A 19,382-nucleotide genomic window follows, 5' to 3' on the forward strand; every position below is an offset into this window, starting at 1 on the left:
CCACTACACATTCTGTATTCCCTTGGCCTTCAGCAAGCACCTCAGTAGGCCTTGGTTCTTTCCCTGGTGGAGGGACCCATACCTTCATTCCTAAAGGCTCTGGGCCATTTCTCATTGTGCCTATATTAGGTTGTTGTAGTTTCTCACTGATTTTAATAACAGGGTATGGTAATACTAAGAGGCTCCCTAAAGGATCTCCTGTATTCCATGTATATTCTTTCTTCGAAACTCTGACCAGAGTCTCCCAGACAGAACAGCCAAAGGTGTTCTAGCGCTTCCCTTTCAGGCGACATATCTGAACCTTTCCTAACACTTCCCACAAGCTATTTCCAAAGGCTCTTGAACCACATGGTCAAATATAGTCACAGCAATGACCCCATTCCTCTGGTAGCAAATTCTGTCTTAGTTACTTTTCTCTCGTTGCTGAGACAAAATACTCAATGTCCAAAATGAAGGAAGGAAAGGTTTATTTAGCTTACAGTATATGGAGGTTTCAGTCCATACTTGGCTGCTCCGAGGCAGAAGATAGCAAAGCAACAAGAGCAAAGGGAGGAATGGCAGCTGAACAGCAAAGCAGCCAGAGCAAAAGGGAGGAATCCCAGCAAGCAGCTTCTTTCCCTCCCTTACTTTCTAAACAGGCTACCTCCACCTAAGGGGTGTGTAACTCTCACATAATTTCCATGCCCTTCTCTTGCACAGGCTCAGAATGTGTACAAAGTAACCACCCTGGCTTCCTGCTGGTCACTTAGCCAAACCTCTAGACTCCCCAAGTTGACACAATGTATCAACCATAACAACTCCCTATAATAATTTAGTTTATTAGGGGTTTGTATCTGGCACATTTTCATTCTACCTATTTCCCTATGCCCTCCCTCTCACCCCTCACCTCTCACCCTTGGGACCCTGGAGCCCTTACCATCTGCAAGAGATCCTTCCCCGGGTCTCCTTCTATCATTCCTTTACTTTTCTGTTTACTCTGATGAGAGATATCCTATCATATTTATAACAGTGTGTCTGATTTTACTCAATATTTTATATTCTAGATGCATCATTTTCCTGTAAATGTCTCACATTTGTCCTTTCTTAGAGATGAATCATATCCCATAAAATATGGACATAACATCCACTTTACCCATCTGTTAATGGGAAAACAGCCTGTTTTCAGGATTTAGCTATTAGGAATTGTCCTGCTAAAATCATTGGTATGTGTGTTACACTGTAGTATGATTTCTTAAACACCTGGAGAAGACACCTAAAAGGAAGATAAGTGAGTATTAATGGATATTTCATTTTAGTTCTTAGGGAAATCTCCATATTGACCTTTTAAGGGTTGTAGTAGTTTACAGTCCTGCAAACAATGTGGAAGGATTTATTTTGTACCATAGCCACACAAATATTTGCTTTTAAAAATTTCTTAATTGCCATTTTTCTTAGGAAAATGTCATCTTATCATTCTTTTAATTTGTATCTCACTAGTGGTAAGACATGTTGAAAGTATTTTCATATATTTGTTGGCCATTTGTCCTTCTTCCTCTGTGAAGTGTTGTTCTTTCACTGTACAATTTCCTGTCTGAGTCTTTTAACTTTAGGTGGTCTAATTTAGCTTTAGTTATGAATATATCCTAGATATTATTGCTCTGCCTGAGGAGTCCCTGTGAATTCTTTTCTTCCAAACTGAAGGTTGTCTCCTCAATCTACTATTGGATTATTTTGCTATACATATGCTTTTGACGGTGATATAATCCAATTTCTTACTTGACTCTCACTCTTAGCTCTTGTGTAGTTGATGTTCTACTTAGAAAATCCTTTCCTACTCCTATGGCTTTTTGTGTTTTACCTTTTGCATCATCCACTTTTAATGTTTTGTTTCTGATCCATTTTGATTTAATCTAAAACATGGTAGGAGATGTGGGTTCACATTTAATCTCCTGAAAATAGGTATTTGTCAAAAATCAAATATCTGAAACTATCTAGGAATGCTTCTATGTTCTTTAATGAAGTAGTAGTTAAGTTATGGCTTTCAGTGAAATGCCATTGTATATAACTATTGCTTTAATATAACCTCAATTCAGGTACTGGAAATTCTCGTCTTTGCTCTTCTTATCTGAAATTTCTTTTGATATTCTGGATCTCTTGTGGTTCCATATGATGCATAGGCTTGTTTTTTGTATTCCAGTGAAGTATGCTGTTATTTTGTTTTGGACTTCACAGAATTTGTTCAAGTATTAAAAGTATGGCCATTTGAAAATATTGCATTTGCCTACCTAGGAGCAGGGGACATTTTTCATTTTCTGATGTCAGGTTCAATCTCTTTTTTCAAAGTGCTGTAGTGTTCTTCTTAGAGATCCTTTACTTCCTCCATTAGGTCATTTTTCATGTTTTTCTTTTTTCTTGATGCTGCTGTGAGTGGTACAAGTTTCATAATTCTCTTCCCTTTAAGTTTAATATTAGTGTACAATAAGGCTAATGATTTCTTTCATGTTGAACTTTTATCCTTCTACATTCCTGAAGTTAATTATTAATATTCAGAGTTTGTGACAAATTTTCTTGGGTCTTGTATGTAGAGTCTCATTCCATTTGCAAATAATGATAATTAGAGTTCTTCCCTTCATATGTATATATATCCCTTTTATTTCAATCTCTAACATTATTTCTCTGGTAAAAGTTGGAAGTACTATGCTGAATAGAATAGTAATAGTGTGTGACTTTATCTCGGTCTTGATTTTAGGGGAAATATTTTAATTTTGCCTCCTTAAAATTGTCTTTTGATTTTTCATAACTAACTTTCATCACATTCAGTTATGGCCATCCTGTACATGTTTTCTTCAGTGGTCTTTTTTTAAGCTTGGCTTTTTGGATGTTGTTTACATAATTTTCTGCATCTATTGATATAACCATATGATTTTTTACCTTACTTCTCCTTATGTGATATATTACATTTCCTGCCCTAGGTATGCTAAAGTACCCTTGCATGACTGAGCTGAAAGCTAATTGTTCGTGATATGTGGCCTCTTTAATGGTGTTCTCTATTCTATTTCCTAATATCTTGTTGAGGATTTTGCTTCTGTGTTCATAAAGGAGATTGACCTATACATTTCCTTTTAAATTGGGTCTTTACCTGGTGTGGGTATCATGGTGATTTTGTCTTCCATAAATGAGTTTGGGAGCACTACATCCCATACAATCTCTTTGAAGAGCTGAAAAGTCTTGGTGATGTGATATCTTTAAAGGTTTTCTAGAATTCAGAAGTGAATCTAACTTTCTTGGACTTTTTTTGTATACTCTTTTTACTGTGTCAATTTCATTGTTTCCTCTCAAGTGTTAAGCATATTTATCTCTTCTTGGCATAGCTTTGATAATTTTAGCAATTTTGGAATCTGTCTATTCCTTAAAATTTGCTAATTTATTAGGATAAAATTTTTCAAGTTGTTTACTTACTATCTTCTGGTTCTGACAATGTCTATTTTGATTGCAAAGGTTCCATTTCTAATTAAAAAGATGTGAATAATTTCTTCCTTTAGGTAAGTCCCGGTGAAGGCATATCTTTTTTTTTTCTTTCAAAAAAATCAGCTTAAGAGTTCATTGAGTTATGTTATGATTTTTAGTTCCCAATTCATTGATTTCTAATCTCTTATTTATAATTTCCCTCCTCACATTGAATTTGAATCAGACTTATTGTTTCTCAAGTATCTTACAATTTCTTATGAGATTATTTCTTTGGGCTTGCTCTGTTTCCTCATTTGAGCATTAATTCCAATGAAATTTTCTCACTAGTGGTCTTAGAGTACCTCAGAGCTTTTAGTGAGTTATATAGTCATTTTCATTAACTTCCAGAAATTCATAAATTTCTTCCTTGATTCTCTCTGTGACCCATTCTTTGTTAAGGAGTCTGTTGTTAATTTTCTAAGAGCGTTTCTTTTTTTGATGCAGCAAAGGGTGGAAACTTGCAGCTTCTTATGATAACCTTGGGTGCTCTTTAATATTCCTCTCTTTCTTAGCAATATAGATCTCCTCAGTTCTAAATTTGTAGTCCACAGCTTTAATGGAGCTTCTGTTCTGAGCAAACACAATAGTTTATATCATTCTGCTAGGCTCTTTGCTCTTGATTCTCAACTTAGATCTGGCTAAAATTCCCCAACAGCAGCCATGCCACAGCCTCAACATTTGACGCCCTTGAAATTTCTTTAGCCAGATTAATTAGCCCACTACCTTTAATCTCAGTCTCAGGCAACGTCTCTAGACAGGAGCAAAATGCAGACAAACTTTCTGCCAAGCCATAACACAAATCATCTGGACTCCAACAACTAATGCAGTCCTTCTTCCCAGTAAAAACTACCTTCACCTGATCTTTACTGGTTTTCTGGTCTTCTGAGCTCTGACCAGAATCTCCAATACAGAACAGCCTAAGGCATTCCAGCACTACTCTTTTAGGTGATACCGCTGAACCTTTCCATTATTTTCCCACAAGCCATCCCCAAAGGCTTTTGAACCACATGATCAGGTATAATCAAAGCAATAACCCCACTTCTCTGGTAACAAGTTCTATCTTGGTTACTTTTCCCTCATTGCTGAGACAAAATACCGGACGTCTAAAATTAAGGAAGGAAAGGTTTATTTAGCTCACTGTGTGTGGAGGTTTCAGTCTGAAATCTGTTCCAATGCAGGCTGGCATGGCACAGGGGCAACAATTCAAGGTGGCAGAGCACAGCAACAGCAATAAGTGCAAAAAGGGGGACCATACTCATTTCCTCCCTTACATTGTATGCAGGCTACCCCCAAGGTTGGTGTAGTATGCACACCATCTGTGTGCCCTCCTTTTGCACAGGATGAGGATGTTTACAAAGTAGGACCCTGGCTCCCTGCTGAGTTGCTTCATTAAAATTCTAAACTTCTCAAGTTGACACATTGTATCAACCATTACACTGAACCTTTTTCTTCTTTCCCTGACATCTTTTCTTGCTGTTTGTCTATTGACCTTACTTAGAGTTTCTTTCTCTATGGTTTTGTCTGTGTTGATGTTATTATTAAAAATTATAGTATTCTATGTATTATTCTAATATATTATTAGATATTATACAGTATATAATATGATATTATATTATAATACCATTATTATTTTTATTTATGTTGATAATTGATTAGTGATGATATACTTGAGTATTCATTAAAGAATAATCTTGAGTGCAAGGTTACCACTCACATATAGTTTTCTCTGGTCTATTTCATAGGAAACACATATTTCTCCTTCAGTTTTGGGGATAGCTTTGGTGAATATGTTTATCTCTGCTGGATGTTATTTGCATTATACAGCTTAAAATACTTCATTCCAGCCCTGGAAAGCCTTGTAGCATTATATTCTGAGGGTCCTAGTATGGACTCTTGCTGGTTGGGGGCCAATGCCAAATACATGGTGTATATTCTGGAGCCTGTAGAATCAGCTTGAGATTCCAGCTGGAGTTTTATATCACCACAGATCAACCAGAGGAGATGCGGGTTCTCCTGGGTCTGACATGGAGACATCCCAGCATGCTCAGTGAGGGTACAGAGTGCTGGGTGTTACCTCACAGCTCTCAGAGCATGAGGAAAACCAGGCAAACCCTTTACCTTTTTGCTTCTCAGGCAGAGTTCTGGCCTACTGTGTCAGTCAGTGACTTTGCCAAGGACTCTGGCAAAATGCAGGGTGGAGACATCACTGTGCCCAGAGTCTGACCATTTTACTTGCTGAAGAGACCCTGCCATGGTCCAGATGCACTAGATAGTGACTTGTGTCGTAATGGAATTCCCCATGGAGACTCAGGTTGTCAAGGACTGGAGCTGGTGTCAGACACAGTCTCTGGCCAATCTAAGACTGTGTATAGTACAAGCTAGGTGAAGACTCATGCAACCTCAGTATGCTGGGTATAGATTCAAAGCAGACAGGTGTTGGCTCTGTGTGCCACATGAATGTCAGCATAGGCACGGTTGAACTTCAGCCTTTCAACGGTGACACAGGCATACCCAGGGTCAAATACTGAAGATTCCTCAAACAAGTGGTAATTGATTGCTTATCCAGTGGAAGTCAGTGATCAGATGACAGGGGAAAAGATTTTCTCTACATGTGAAAGCAGTTAAAATGCTAGAGGACACTGTCAATCTGAGTCCAAGACATTCATTTTATTTTATTTTTATTCTCCCTTTATGATTCATAAAAAAATAAATTGAAAATGTAATAAAGACACAGATATTGAGTGCAACAACTTTTAAACTTAAATTGGAGTGGGAACTTTGAACAATGAAAAGATCACATCTTATTTGCAAACTTCTGAGAAGAAGGAATCCAAATTAGGAGTGGTTATGCTTGATAAGAAATATATTTAAATAAGCAGACAAAAGAAATGTATAGTTATTACACTTGACACACAGAAAACATTTCCTATACTTTCTGTGGAAAAATGGAAATTTCGTTAATCTACTGAGATACAAACATCCAGAAAACAAATAGGCAATTGTAATGTTCTTTATTTCTTTTGAATACAGAACCATATCAATGAAAAGCCAAATTTATATCTAAACTAGAGAAGAACAATGAAAGAATCTGATAGATGAATTCTCTTCAAACATATTGAAGCACTTTCAAAAGAGAAGAGATTTTATGCATATACATTGTGTAACAATAAAGTTGTTTAAAAATTTTGTTGAAAAAAATTAAAACAAAATTACAAAACAGAATAGATAAATAACAATAGCTTATATATTGCATAGAGTTATTGTCAAAATAGTTACTGAGTCTAAAATATATGACCATAAAATTTCTCCAAATGATATTAGCCTAAACCTTTCTTTTCAATGAACTAAGAGAACTTAATGGTATAACTGTCTTTTATGTTTTTCCTTTTCTCTTCCTCCTTTCCTTTTTCCCTCATCCTTCTGCCTCATTCCTTTTGAACAATTTCTTCACTAACTTGAGACATTTACAGGTGATTTGATGCAATTTGACATCCTACTCATACATGAAATAACTAAGAGTTACATATGTAAACATCACTTTGCCTCCCTGTTGTGTAAAAAAGATCCAAAATTTAAAATAGTAGTGTGACATGGGAACAAAGTTTTTTGTAATAATGTGTCAAACAAATTCCAGTAAGTTTCACCTTCCTTAATATGTTTTCATCATTGTAGATTATCTTTGCAACTCTTAGATTTAACAGCACATTTAGTCTTTGCCTAAACTATTCATACTTTCTACATCTTATTAGAGTAAATTATCTGATTTTGTGCAAGAATGTTATTTATATGGAAACATACACCTACCTTTGTTAAATTTCTGTTTCCTGTGAGTATCCTTTAATTTGACCCAATTATCAATCATCTTTATAGTGTATTGGTATTTGTTCTGATCCAGTATGATATATTCTTTTTTCTGTAAGTGTTTTGCTATTTACCTATATCCTTATATGTTCATGATGACTACAATATTTCTCTTTGTAGTGGAGGACTCTTTTCAGTATTTCTTTTAGGGCCAGCCTGGTGATCAAAGATTCTCTCAATTTTTCTTCTTCTGGAAAGATACTATTTTCTTGTAATTTTTGAGAGATTATTTCCTAATGATATCATTCCTGGCTCACATTTCATTTTTTGCAGGTGCATAAAGAGAACATCTGAAAATTTCCTTCTGTAAAGTGTTCTAATGGGAAGTTTATTGTTCATTCAGTAGAGATTTGGAAAAATGTGACTTAATTCCATGGTTTTACAATTTCTTTTTGTATTGGCTTTCTGATAGATTTATTATAGTATCTCTTGAAGAACATGCTTTATAAAGTCTCCTAAGGGTCCACTGAGATTCATGGACTTGTCTGGTTTCCTTCCTGTGTTATCAACTATCAACTACCAAGATTTATATCAAGTATATAAAAATCAGCTATCAAGATTTCTAATATTTTCAATAATTATTTTGTAAAAATGTTTTATTCTTTTTTCTTCCTTTTCTTTCTGCAACTCATACTGTAAATGATTAATTTCTCAATAAAGTCTCAAAATTCTCACAGTTTTCTCTATTTTAATTATTTTCTTTTTTCTGATCTAATTCAATCTCATTAAGCAACATATTATGAAGTTTCATAGTTATTTACCAAATTTATTCTGTTGTTAACATTTTTATTATTTATGAAACTCCTTGGAGATTTCTTTTTTGTGTTTTTATGTCTCTTTATAAACATTAACTTCAATTCTATTTCACTTTTATATCAATTATGTTTATTTAAAATCTGTGCCGAAGAAAATTTTCCTGTTCCATTTTGGTTGTCAAGGCAATTTCCTATTATTTATTTATTCATTCATTTATTCATTTATATATTTATTTAGTGCTTTTAGTGCCCCTACAATTCTCTTCAAGCATGTCAGGTGCATTGCATCAACAAATGGCTTAGGATGGTTTCACCATAAACTCTGTGTGGATAGGCTTCATTGGATTGATGCCAGGTCTGTGTTTTAGGGTTTTATCACTTTAGCTTTTTCAGGGGAATTTTGTGCATGTGATGTCTGTGGATGTCTCTCTCAGTGCTCTAGATTTTGGAACTTTGAATGCACTGCTGTGACACACAGATCTGTTCTGGAAGATCAGGTTGGGAGATTAGGTTGTGCTACAGTAGTTTAAACCTGTTGGCTCTGTGAGTTTATGTGGCTAAACTGTGTGTGACTTGGGGTTGCCTAGGTGTCTTCCTCAGTAGGTCTATGTGGAATTGTTGGAGTACTATAAGATTGTGTGTGTGTGTGTGTGTGTGTGTGTGTGTGTGTGTGTGTGTGCTTGTATGTGTGTAGTGATTTTGTCAATGTATTGGGGTTACCAGCAGCATAGTGCTCAGCTGGGCCCAAGAAGACAAGTAGTCATTGTTCAAAAATTTAACAAAATTCCCTCAAGGAATCTGTGCTGTTTAATACAGGCTTACAAGCTGCTTCCTACAGTTGATAATGTAGGAAAGACACCTCCCCCTTTTCCATCTGTCAGAGTCTTTGCAGGCAGAGCACCTGAAAATGAGCTGCTCAATGTCTTCTTGGGACCACAGAAGGCTGGGAAAGGCCACTGGATAATACCTGAGAGTGTTAGCATGCTTAACCCTCTTGGCTTCTTCCTGGAGCCAGGATGTGTAGGCAGAGCCCTTTCTTTGCTTCATAGGCATGCTGTGAACAGAGTCACTCAGTATGGCTGCCTCTCTATTTTCCTGTACAGGCTTGCCATGGAGTCCACCAAGAAAATCAAAATTTGTTAAGATTAGGTGAGGATAGTCCATTTCCCAATAGAATTGAGCCACATTTCTGCTATTTTTATTTTGCCATAGTCTGAATCAATGTAGTGGTTCTTCTTGAGAAAAAAGAAAAGATAGAGAAAAGGAAGAAATCTAATGAATGAAAAGTGTGAAAAAGACCAATGTGTCACATTAATATACCATGAATTTTCTGAAATTGTCTGTACACATATATCTAAGAACTCATCCATCTCTTCTAATTTTTATTATTAGATTACAGGTTCTCAAAGTAACTAGCAGAAATCTTCTGAAGTTTGGCAGAATCTGTTGCAATTTTTCCCTTTGCATTTTTAATTGCACTGATTTTGGTTCTTTTTCTACCTTTATTAAAATTCACTAAAGTTTTGCCTATTTTGTTTCATCTTGCAAAGAACAAACTCTTTGATTCCTTGATTTTTTTTATTATTTTACTCAATTTCACTAATTTCTATTCTATTTTTATAATTTCCATCCCATGATAGATTTTGCTTTGGATTATTCTTGGTTTTCTTGAACCTAAAGTTTCATCATTATGTTATTTATTTTAATTCACTCTCTTTTATGATGAAGTAATTCATCAATATAAATTTCCCTGTTTGAACTGCTTTTATTGTGTTCTGTAGGTTTCTACATGGCATACTTAAATTAGCATTTGATTGTAAGAACAGTCTAATGCCTTCTGTGACTCACTGATAATTCAAAAGATCATATTTTCATGTGTTTCCCAGTTATTGTGGTTTCTTTTGCCATTGATTTCTGGTTTCATTACCCTATCATCCAATAATATACGAAGGATAATTTAAATTACTTTTTTGATTTAGTTAAGCATGCTTTATGGACTTCTATGTGGACTACTTTGGAATAAGTCCAGTGTTCTTCTGACAAAAATGCATACTCTGCGTTTTTGTTGGAGCATTCTGTAGACATTTATTAAATCTTCTTGTGTGAAAATTTGGTTCAACTCTGGTATTTCCTTTTTAAAATTTTCTCAGTAATTGCTATGTCCATGTGTGAAATGGAGGTATTGAGATGCCCTGTTAAGTCTATTGGTGTTAACTTCATTTTCCATATACATTAGAATTTGTTTTATGAAATTACCTATGCTAATATTTGCTGTGCACAGGTTCATAATTGTTAAATCTTACTGTGTAATTTGTCCTTTAATCTATACGTTTGTCTCTTCTGTTTTTTTATCTCTGCTGCTGAATCTTGGTTTAAAATTCACTTTGTTTGAAATTAGGATAATAACGTCTGCTTTGTTTTGCTTCCTTTTGCATGGTTTATTGTTTTCTATCCATCGATTCATCTCTCATCATACACTTAAATAAAATAAAAATGGATCAATATCTAAACATTAGAACAGAAACTTTTAATCTACTGGAAGACAAAGACTAACACATAAAATATAAATAACTCAAAATATTAAAATTGTCAGCCTAAAGACCCAATCAAAAATGGGCATCAGCCATGAATAGGCAATTTTCAGATAAAGAAGTACAAATGATGAAATAAATATATGAAAAAAAATGCTTAGCATCCTGGTTATTAATGAGATGAAAATAAAACAGCATGGACATTTCATCTTATTCTAGACAGAATAGCTATCATCAGCTAATCAACCAATAGCAATTGCTGGGGAGGCTGTGAGGGAAAATATAAGCTTCTTTATTGTTGGTGTACTACAACCTTGTAAAATCATTGTGGAAAACATTATGGAGATTCCTCAAAAACCTAAAAAGAGAAATGTAATTATATCCAGCTATTCTCCTGTAAGTACCTTCCCAAAGGAGTTGCAAACTTCATTGGTGTACACAAGTCCATATTTATAGCAGCACAGTTCTTAGTAACTAAATCCTGGAAGCAGACAATAGGTCCATCAACAGGTACATAGAGAAAGACAATTTGTTATTTATTCAGAAAATAGTACTATTGTGCTATGAAGAAAGATTAAACTGGAGTCATTGCTAGGAAAGTGGATGCACCTTGAGTCCATAATATTAAGTGAAATAAGTCAGTCACAAGTTTTTCTTTTAATAGTGTAAATCCTCAAATTATACAGAAATCCATGTCAAGATAACAGCATTATTAATTTGGGTTAGTGTCTCTATCATTAGATATAAATGATTTGCATTTTACCTGAACTCAGCAATAAACCACTTGTCACACAATCCTAAGAGAACATAAATCACCCCAACCACATAATCCACACCCCAATTCCTACAATTACTGTGTGCATGTGCGCTGTCACATCTACTCAATGTTATGCTATCACTGAAATACTTTTCTGTGATGAGAACATACCTGCTCCATTGGTGAGGTACATTTAAATTGGGGTCTTCACGAGTCCATCTGCTCATTTGGGTGGAATTCATCAGTCTAGTCCTGTGTAATAACAATGAAGATTGTTTCTAACAAAACATTAGACTGTTACTTTTTTCCCTGCACAATATTTATGTATGAATTCTCACATGAAGGCCAATGAGCAGGAAAAAGTATAAACATGAATGTTAAGATGAGTGGAAATCTGGTTTACTGTGGGAGGCCTAATCAATAAGCCTTTATGTCAGCATCACAATAAATTTACCTCTCTAGCATTTGCAGGAGAAAAGATGCTTAAGCATATTTCAATGCAAAATTTGGAAATAGACAAAATTGGAAAGGGTGGAATCACTCAGGAAGGCAAGACAATTATAAAGAACCATTTTGAAGACTTTGAAACAGAAAGATGTGACCGTTCTGATAGTCTTGACCTCAGGCCACTGTTGATTTCTACATGGAAAGTCCTGAGAGGCTGTTTCCATAATGAATGGTTTTGTGTATATTAAGGGTATTCTGCATGATGTTATGGGAGGCATACAAGCACTACTAAGACTAGTGTAGTGAAACCAATAGACATACCAGTCTCCTCACATTCTTACTGACTCATTCATTCTTTAAATCATTTAAAGTATTTTAAATGTTAAAAAGATCTATTAGTAGATGCTTGCAGTAGACACTGATTACCTTCTACTTGGGGGAATTGGTACATGTGCATAACATTCTTAATTATTTTTACATTTGCCAGCATGGTATCATATATGTCTGATGTCCATTTTACTTATGTGGCACAAATTTTCTTTGCTAATATTTTGAATACATCAGTTTTATGTGGAAATTATACAGGGCATTTAAAACCTTGGAAAATAGAGTGAATACTTAGAAGATGGGCTCCTTCCTAGTACTTAGGATGATAGTTATTTTTAACTTTTGTTTCGATTTTATAGAAAAAAGATAAAACATTTCATAACAAAACAATAGGAGAATAACAATAGTTAATACATCCATCACATGTTGTTACCTTTAAGATAGTTGCTCTGGGTACAAGATATGGGCATAAAAATATCTCCAATTGATATTAGTACAAACTTTCCTTTTTAATGAACTAAGAGACACGAATAGTACAACTCACTTGCACTTTCCCTTTTTCCTTACTATCCTTTCCCCTTTCTCCCATCTAGTTCCTTTTCCTTTTTTTTTTTTTTTCTTTTGTCTTTTTGAGACAGGGTCTCTCTATGTACTTCAGGCTGGCCATGAGCGCACTTTGTAGCCCAAGAAGGCTTCAAACTCACAATGATCCTCCTGCTTCAGCCTCCGGAGTGCTGGAATTATAGGTGTGTGCCACAATGCCTGTGTTCTTTCTCCTTTTGAACAATTCTTTCCATTTTGCTATATCTATTGTACATTTTAGAATTTATTTACTCTTTTGGTTTCTCACACCAATGAGACAATACAATGTTTACACATGTGACTTTGATTTATTTTACTTGTGATTATGGTCAGCCATAAAGAAGGATAAACTTGAGGCTTTTATAGGTAAATGGATTCAACTTGATATTTGTTTTATTTCATTTGAAATAATTATAAAAATAAATAGTTTCCTTGTTGGAGGTAACTTCAAAACTTGTGTATAATATCCAAAATTTTTGACATAAGAAAATCTGTTTTTAAAAAAGAAAGTCTGTTTTGCAATTTATTTCAGTTACACATTAATTTCAGTTATATTTCTATTAGTGTATTTTTAAAATAATTATTATTCCTCGTGTAATTTTACCCTTTATAATGATATAAAGGGATATTGTTAAACAGGAATAGAAGCATTTTGTAATAGCAGTACAACAATCATTTATACTGTTAAATTTTATTTTATTAGTACATGATTGAAGTACTTGCATTTTATAATCATCTTGGGGAATTGGATATGTATATAATAGAGCTTATTTCTTTTACATAATCCCATTCTCTATCCCTGTCTTTCTCTCTCATTTCCCTTCCTTCCTGATGTTATTAATTTTAGCTGTTTGTAGCATATAATGTCCACATCCATTCAGTTCATTAGGACTTTATACCTGGCACATCTTCATTCTACCTATTTCCCTATCCCCTACCTCGCAACCCTCACCTCTCACCCTTGGGACACTGGAGCCCTTAGCATCTGCAAGAGATCCTTCCCGTTATCTCCTTCTGTCCTTCCTTATTTTTCTCTTAGTTTGTACTTTGACTTACTCTGATGAGACTCCATATGACATTTCTGTTTATTCATCTGATTTATTTCACTCAATATTATATATACTAGGTACCTCTATTTGCTTATAAATGTCTCAGGTTTGTCCTTTATGGAGAGTAGTATTATGTATTACAGTTATTTATGTAAATATCACAGTTTCTTTACCAAATCATCTGTTAATTGGTTAAACAGGCTGTTTCCTCATTTAGCTATTTGAGTTAGCTATTATGAACTGTGCTGCCATAAACACTGTGGAGGTATTATAGAGTATGATGTCTTAAGTTGTTTGAGGGAGAAATTTAGAATGTTGATAGCTGGATATTATGGAATTTATTATATTATTTCTTTGAAAAATCTCCATACTGATTTTTAAGGGTTTTACTAGTTTACATTTCCACCGACATTATAGGAACATTCCTTTTTCACAGCAGCCACACCAGAATTTGCAATTTTTGATTTCTTACTCATTGCCACTTTTGTGGAATAAGATGAAATCTCAGCATTGTTCCCATTTGCATCTCCCTTATTGTCAGAGATGTTGATAATTTCTTCATATATTTGTTCCCCAGTTGTATTTCTTTCTCTGTGAAGTTGCCTGTTCTTTATACTTGCCCATTTTTGATTGGGTCTTTAATTTTAGGTGGTCTAACTTTTTTAGTGCTTTATATATACTAGATATTATTCTAGATATATCTTTTTAAACTAGATGAGGTTTTTGATGCAACTAACTGTTGCATTCTGATTTTTTTTTATTTTAAGGATAAAAGGAGGGAAACATTAACAGACATACAACATTTTACAACATATCACAAGCACAATACAGACAATACAGAGTTACAAACAAAGTGGTAGGGAATTAACAATGGTGGTTGTATTACATATTGATATCTTCAAAGTGGCTTCTCATGAAAACAGATATAGACATGCAATACTGGTCAACCAAAGACTCATTGACAGTTTCTTTCAGCATAGAAACAGCAGATAGAAGAACAACCATGTTATCTATCCTGTTGATGCAGTCTACCAGTCTGTGTCTTTTAACTGGAGAATTAAGGCCTTTAACTGAGAGATATTAGAGAAATGCGATGATTACTTACTCTCATTATCCTCTTTTTCTGTTGGTGATTCTTTTGTTTTTCTTTTCCTGTCATTTCTTGTTGCTGTTTATACACTGGCTTTACTTGAAGTTTTTGTTTCCTCTGTGGTTTTTTTTTTCTGTGTTGCTTTCATTGCTCCTGTCGAAGATATTCTTGAGTGCTGATTTTGAACTCCTATATCTTTTACACTGGTCATTTTCATGGGAATACCTTATTTCTCCATCTATTTAAAGGACAGTTATGATGAATACATTTGTCTGGGTTGGATATTATTTGCTTTTAGGTCATGAAATACTGTACAGGAAGCTCTTCCAGCCTTGAGGATTTGTGCTGAGAAGTCTGCTATGATTTGAACTGGTTTACTTTTATATGTGATGTTTGTCTTTTTCTCACTGATTTAAAAAATCTAGTTTTTATTCTTTTTTATTTTAAAGAGAAAAGAATAAAACAAACACAATATTGCAAAATTTGGAAATAAGCAATAGTGGCCTTTGGGTCTATCCCAGGACCCTAAAACCTCCCTTTGTTAGGAAGGTCTGTCCCTATGCTGAAACATTGTTTCCTTTGCAGCTTGTTTACCCTAACATACAATTCTTTGGTAATGAAATGTAGTAATGTTTATGACCCCTTAACTATGTTGATATATACAGAACATAAATTGATTATAACAATGTTATCTTTGCTAAATTGTTACACTCAGCTATAAAAGGGCTATCAAGCTGAAAATGGACAAACACAAAGTCTAACAACTACCACTGAACCACTTTAAGTCCAGGAACAGTAACTATATTTATAGAACAAACTCTAAGACAAACCAGGTACTTATATACAGTGAATATTTACTCAATAGGGGAATTTTGCTTCCTTTCAAAATAGAACACCATTCAAATGTAGTAAGGTATAGTTAACTAACTACAGATTTGTAAAGGTAAATTGTGCCACTATCATAGCATGAAGACAAAAAAAAATAAGGTATGAAAGATCAATGGAAGAATGGAAGGAAGGTGGTAGGACTCATGTAATAGTTCTCATTAAGGATTAAAGGAAAATTAGTAAGATTAGATAAGAATAAAGAAAAAATCAACTAGACTAAAGTTGATTATTTATAATACATATAAGGCAATTGTTGTTAAACTCGAGTAAAAGAGAATAAGAAGAAATACGAAACAGGTTGGAAGCATGAGCAAAAAAGAGAAACAGAAAAAAGGGGGACCAACTGAAATGAATAAAACAAAGCTATATTTTTTAAAAGGTGAATGAGCAAATGAGTAATACAACCCCAAACTCCACCGATATGATAATAATGATGACAGCAATAATAATAATAACAATAAAAATAACATACCAATATAGGAGAAGAGAATATGGATTAAAAGAAGGGAGAAATGGGGAAAAATGTAAAAAGACTTTTAAAAATCTCTACTTCCAGAGAGTGTTTTCTTCTAGAGCCTGCAGTCTATTCTTACAAGACATATTGTTTTCTTGCTCTCTTTACAGACTCTGTGTTTTTCTAGAGATTAACGGGGTCAGTGAGTCCTCATCGTAAAGTGTCCAAGCTGTCACACCACTACTGGAAAGGTATGCAGCATTGTATCCTGAGGCTCCCGTGTGGATTCCTGCGGGCTGGGAGGAGCACCAGAGGAGACGCAGGTGTTCCTGGGATTGACACGGGGAGATTCCACCAGGACAATAAGGGTGTAGGGTGCTGTGTGATGTCCCACAAGTGTCCAGAGCACCAGGAAAATCAGGCAAACTCTTAACCTTCATTGCTACCCAGGCAGAGCTCTGGCCTATTGTGCCAGTCAGTGACTTTGCCAAGGACTCTGGTGAAATGCACGGAGGAGACTCCACTGCGCCCAGAGTGGGGTGAGTATACCTGGGGCCGAACAGACACTGTCATGGTCCAGATGCACCACACGGTGACTTGTGTGGGATTGGAACTCCCCATGGAGACCCAGGCTTTGATTGATCAACCTTGCATTCTTACATCTGGTGGACTGAGCAACTTCATTGAAGATAACAGTATGTAATGTAGAAGCCATTGTTAATTACTATCATTTTGTTTTGAGGTCACGTATCATTGTTGTTTCTGAGTTGTTTTTGTCTTCATTGTTATTTTGTTAGTTATTTTTTCTCTTTAAATTAAAAAAGAGAGATATTAAGTGCAGCAACTTTTAAACTTAAACTGGAGTGGGACCTTTAAACATTCAAAGGATCACATCTTGTTTACAAACTTCTGAGAAGAAGGAATTCAAATTAGGAGTGGTTATGTATGATAAGAAATATATTTAAATAGACAAAAAGAATGCATAGTTATTACACTTGACACTGGAGAAACATTTCATGTACTTTCTGTAGAAAAATAGGAAGATTTGTTAAACTGTTGAGGTACAAACATCCAGAAAATAAATAGGCAATTATAATATCCTTTATTACTTTTGAATATATAACATATCTGTTTTCATTACTTGTCTGTACTCATGTGTAGTACCATGAAAACCTTTGCCTTTATGTAGTAGTAGGAATTAACTTCAATTTGGATTAAACTCTTTCCCTTAAAAAGGGATATTTTGACACATTTTAACAGGTGTCATTGTTTTTTTCCTTTTAAAGAATCACAAATAACCTCCTGGAATGCATTTTATTTGAATAGATGATGTTTCTGAAAATGCACAGTAAATCATTCAATCTTTCTTTCCCAGAGGTATGATGATATACACAGGTCAACACTGAAATACACAGCAAATCATTCATAGCACAGTAAATGATTCAAATCATTTTTTTCCCAGAGGTATGATAATGTACACAGGTCAACACTAAAACAGCGTTCTGTGAGGAATTTTAATACTAGAGTTGTACATTTGTAAATATTTAACCAGGGGAAAATACAAAGCTCTAATAAGAGGTCAAAGGTCTCTTAAAATCTGTTTAGCCACACTTTGATCCACATTTGAATAGTGTGCTTTCTGTGTTTAGGACACAAACAGCTCTATTTTTTTTCCTTTCTTGCAAGATTTTTGTTTATCTTCACAGACTTTCTATAAGTAACAAGAAATGTTTTATGACAAGGAAAGTAATGGTTGCCACACAGTCAAGGAGTGGTACCAGAACAAGATGAGGTTGTGAGCAAGTGGCTGGAGATGCTTGGCTCCTTTGAGACTTCTGGAAAATTCACTTCAGAAGCCTGCTGAAACCAAGGGGTTGATGAACTGATAAAATTGGTGATTGAAAAATGCACACAATTATCTGTAGAGATGAAGAAAAATATAAAAGGACATAAATTTATTGAATAGACTAGAAAAGTTCAGATGTTTTTTTTTTTTTTTTTTCCTGGTACCAGGAATGGAACTCATGACCTTGCACTTGCCAGGGAGGTGCTGTGCCACTGAGCTAAATCCCCAGCCCCTGCTAAATCCCTAGCCCCCAGATTGTTGTTTGCTGATGATATTTAGTCCACAATAAAAGAAGAAAAGTGGATAATTTTCTTCAAGGATCTGTATTGAAATCATAACATGTAAGACAGAATTTCCAAAACACAAAAATGTTGCATAAATGAAAACAAAAGTTAGGACACAAATATTTCTGATGTGGAGATTGGAAGTAGTTAATTCCCAGTGGAAACTTTATCTTTGTGATACTGGTGTGCTGCTATTGTTCTAGTTTTTGTTTGTCTGTGTCTCATTTACTACTCTCTTTAAAATAAAAAAAGAACAAATAACAAAAATTAAATAGTGAATCTTTGGAGAGCAAAGAGCTTGAGTCACTAGTAAGCAATTGTTAATGGATCTGTAGTAAAGATTTAGAACTGCATCACAATTTTTTTTTTATTTTAAAAATAAAAGGTGGAAAACATTAACAGACAACCTTTTACAAAATAGCAAAAGAATAGTACAGACAATACAGAGTTACAAAAAAGTGGTAGGAAATTAACAATGCTTGTTGTGTTACATATTGATATCTTCAAAGGGGTTTCCCATGAAAACAGAGAGAGACATGCAATATTGATCAATCATGGACTCGTTGACAGCTTCTTTCAGCAAAGAAATAGAAGACAGTAGAACAACTCTGTTAACTATTCTGTATATACATACATACAAAATTTCTCCTTCTTTCCCCTTTCTTTTCCCACATCCCAGTTGCCCTTTACCCTTCACGGTTTTCCTATCATTTCACAATGTCTGTCATACCTTCTACTTTAAATTAACTCTTTCAGGGTTTACACTAGTGAAACAATGCAGTGCTTGCACATGCATGTATGATTTATTTCACTTATGAGTATGTTCTCCAGTTGTGACCATTTACCTATAAAGCCCTCAAGTTTATCATCCTTTATAGCTGTGTAATATTCCATTATATAAAAGTACCAACATTTTTTTTATCCAGTCCTCAGTGGAGGGACATTTGGGTTGCTTCCACAATTTAGCAATTGCAAATTGTGCTGCTATGAACATAGGTGCCCATTTATTGCTGTGATACGATGTT

At 34.6% G+C, this 19,382-nt stretch overlaps 1 protein-coding gene and 1 long non-coding RNA gene across 2 annotated transcripts in view; both read left to right on the forward strand.

Annotated features, from left to right (window-relative positions):
• LOC102006178 (UDP-glucuronosyltransferase 2B17-like) overlaps positions 1-19,382 on the forward strand; it is a 104,742-nt gene that overhangs the window by 21,536 nt on the left and 63,824 nt on the right. The gene's annotated exons all lie outside the window — the stretch shown is intronic.
• Positions 16,550-19,382, forward strand: part of LOC106149503 — a 55,939-nt gene continuing 53,106 nt past the window's right edge. The window contains exon 1 of the long non-coding RNA XR_001235730.1: positions 16,550-16,766. This is a non-coding gene — a long non-coding RNA (uncharacterized LOC106149503). The remainder of the gene's footprint in view (positions 16,767-19,382) is intronic.

The sequence above is a fragment of the Chinchilla lanigera genome, unplaced genomic scaffold (assembly GCF_000276665.1).
Source record: "Chinchilla lanigera isolate Chin_1 unplaced genomic scaffold, ChiLan1.0 scaffold00046, whole genome shotgun sequence".
Classification (NCBI taxonomy): domain Eukaryota; kingdom Metazoa; phylum Chordata; class Mammalia; order Rodentia; family Chinchillidae; genus Chinchilla; species Chinchilla lanigera.